The sequence below is a fragment of the Apaloderma vittatum genome, unplaced genomic scaffold (genome assembly GCF_000703405.1).
Source record: "Apaloderma vittatum isolate BGI_N311 unplaced genomic scaffold, ASM70340v1 scaffold14981, whole genome shotgun sequence".
NCBI classification, from domain to species: Eukaryota; Metazoa; Chordata; class Aves; order Trogoniformes; family Trogonidae; genus Apaloderma; species Apaloderma vittatum.
In genome coordinates, this window is record NW_009700910.1 from 32,076 (window position 1) to 35,395 (window position 3,320).

At 49.5% G+C, this 3,320-nt stretch overlaps 1 protein-coding gene across 1 annotated transcript in view; it reads left to right on the plus strand.

Moving 5' to 3' along the window:
* LOC104281083 (GDNF family receptor alpha-4) overlaps positions 1-3,320 on the plus strand; it is a gene marked incomplete at its 3' end in the record, with an annotated part of 13,567 nt that overhangs the window by 9,700 nt on the left and 547 nt on the right. The window lies entirely within an intron of this gene.

Consider the following 3,320-nt stretch of genomic DNA (forward strand, 5'->3'; position numbering starts at 1 on the left):
ATTCTCCTTAGCAGGTAGATGATGTGTGCCATGCAGACACCCTGCTGAGCAGGGGCTGCTTGGCTGTTGTTGCGTATGAGAATCAACATCCACATCAGTTTTAGGGTCAAACTCTGCAGGCAAAAAGGTCAAGAGCCCAACTCACTAGTTGATTCCAGCCACAGCTTTTAACCCCGTGCCCAGAGGGCAACCTCAGGACTTGGACCCACGTTCTGCTCTGCATCATTTAATAACACGAGCAGAGCTGCCTGACACCTTCTAACCCCCTGGAGGGCATGAACCCCTGGCTCAGCAGTTAAAAGGTCAGTGCGGTAGCTATTAAGCCATCCATCACCAACATCACAGCTGCCACCACAACCAGCATCACTCAACTCTGCTTATGGGGAAAGCTTTACCAATGAGGATTTTTGTTACCAAACTACCTGCCCAGGAGCAGCAAATGCACTCCTTGTGTTTCTCTGGTGGATGCGCCAAGGCATCAGTCCTGCCGCAGCTCTTCCTAAACGTGTGCCTGACTGCGGTGGCATCTACAGCTGGAAGACAACCGAGTGAGTAAGGAGCAGCAGGTCCCTGCAGCTGATGGATGTCTGCAGTCCCCACAACGGCGAGGCACTTGTTAGGTGAAAATGCTCAGGAGTAAATTAACCCATCAGCCTTCGACCATCTGAGCAGCGAGGGGAAGGGGGATGCCCCCTGACCTCACATCTCCTGATTGACTCCACTTGACTGATTTGAGCATGGAAAGTGAAGCATGCACAAAGCTGTTTGCCGGGTCATGGCCTTCTTTGAGAGAGTTTTTCCTCTTTCACTCGAAGTCCTACAGGGCTCTTCAGAGCATGGTGAAATCCAGGGATTGGGCTTTTATGCATGGGCAACATATTGGCAGGTTTTTTAAGCAGATTGAAACCGGTTGGACAGCAAAGCAAGTGGGACCTGAGCTGCAGGGGTTATACCAAAGGACTCAGCACCCATCTAGGGACATTTCTTGGTTTAATCTCGATTTAATCTATTTATATTCATCAACATCTTCTATAAGGTCCTGCACATGGGTCAGGGCCATCCTGAGCACAAACATGGGCTGGGCAAGGAGTGGGTCGAGAGCAGCCCTGAGGGGTGTTGGTGGATGAAAAACTGAACATGAGCTGGCAATGTGAGCTCGCAGCCCAGAAAGACAATCACATCCTGGGCTGCATCAAGAGCAGCGTGGCCAGCAGGGCAAGCGTGATGATTCTGCCCCTCTGCTCTGGTGACACCCCACCTGCAGTTCTGTATCCAGCTCTGATGCTTTCAGCATAAGGACATGGACATGTTGGAGCAGGGCCAGAGGAGGCCATGAAGATGCTCAGGGGCTGGAGAATCTGCCCTGTGAGGTCGGGCTGAGAGAGTCGGGGCTGTTCAGGCTGAAGAGGAGAAGCTCTGAAAGGAGAGACCTTAGAGCGGCCTCCCCGGGCTTAAAGGGGACACAGGAGAGATGGGGAGGGGGTCTTGGGCAGGGAGTGTAAAGATAAGACGAGGAGGAATGGTTTCAGACTATAAGGGTGGATTTAGATTAGACGTTAAGGTGAAGTTCTTCACTGTGAGGATACTGAGACCCTGGCCCAGCTTTCCCGGAGCAGCGGTGGCAGCCCCTCCCTGGCAGTGCCCAAGGCCAGGTTGGACGGGGCTTGGAGCAACCTGGGCTGGTGGGAGGGGGCCCTGCCCAGGGCACGGTGTTGGAAATAGATGTTCTTTAAGGTCCTTTCCAGCCCAAACTGTTCTACAGTTCTGTGATTCTATGATAAACAATATATGGCCACTATTAAAACTGTACAAAAGGAATTCCATCCCTTTGGTCTAATTGTAGCGGTGATTTAAAAAAGCACATCCTCTGTTGCTGTGTGGGAAGAAAAAGAGAAAAGCTTGTGTGTTCCCTGTGATTCATTAGCTGAATGGGTAATGACACCATTCCAAGCAACTCTTTCCTACACATTTGCTGACAGCTCCCCAGCGTAAACTGAAGCTCCGACACTGTTCATCTCAGGATATTTTTAAAGGGAAGTACCTATGTGGTGGGAGTATGTCAAGCAAAAGCTTCACCCATCATAAAATCACTGCAAAACTCAGAATTTGACTTCCAGCTCAGTGTAAGGAGTGGGAACAACAGGAAAGCAAAAAACAAGTGCTAAGAGAGGAGCACCTGATAATGTCAGTGAAAATGAAGGAGGGCAGCCAGCTTTGAAGTGCTCAGAGAGACTGTCCATGTTCTAACACTTGTCAGCAATGACTGGCTGGTTTTAACTCCTCACCAAAGGTAGGGCTTGACTCTGCATTGGAAATTTATCATTCTGGGGATTTTAGCTCTGTGAAAAACTCCTTTTCTGCCACAGAGAACGCCCTTCAAGTGTGCTTCAGGTCATGGGCTTAATTCCAAAAGGTAAAAAAAAAATGACTTCAAATTACTTTTCTTTCTCACGAGAGAAAGAAATGTGTATGTTGGCATACAAACCCATAAAACTCTTATTTGCCTACTGAAGCCAGTGTGCCTCTCATTCGTCACCACAGTTTTTGCTTCCTTTTCTGGATTGTCCCCCTTACTGCAAGTTTTCCTCTGCCTTCCCTGCCTCCCCACAGCACAGCCCTGCTCTCCCACCCAGACTGCTGGTCTGGGGCTTTCTTCCTCCTTTTGTTTAAGAAAGCGGAAATGGAGAGCGATTTCAGTGAAGCCTTGCCAAGGACCTAAATGCACTCACATGCAGGCAGCATCGACATCCCAGGGACTTCAGGTTGGATTCTAGCTCTGATCCCCATCCCACAAAGGCATTGTCACTGCGTAGGTCATGGGCATACTGGGCAAGACTGGTCTGGATGGGGGAAGCCAAAGCACTGTTGTAGTGTTCCGAGACCCACACCGCTGTCACTTAACTGAGCAGGTCCTGAGATGAACATAGCACAGCTGCTGCTGAAGCACACTTGACCCTCCGGAGGCGTGGAGAAACTCATTGCACAGGGTAGAGATCTGGGTTGCAAGGGTTAGTGTAGACCACTCATGTGTCAGTTGACTCAGCTTTGCCACTGACTCCGTGTTTGATCTTGAGCAACATTTTGGAAAAAGAAGGTCCATTAGAAGAAATCCCATCACACTGGTGGATCCAGTCACGGCCAGAAGTAAATGCACTTTGTAATGATTGCTGTCTTCCCAGTCCTTGAGTTGGTTATTTCACATGGGTAAAATGTTATAAGGTGCCCACAGCAGAGAAAAACTTACTTTTATTAAATGTAGAAGCTTGGTGGAGCAAGCTCTGGCGTGTGAGGTTTGTTGGATGGACGTGGCACCTCTTGGC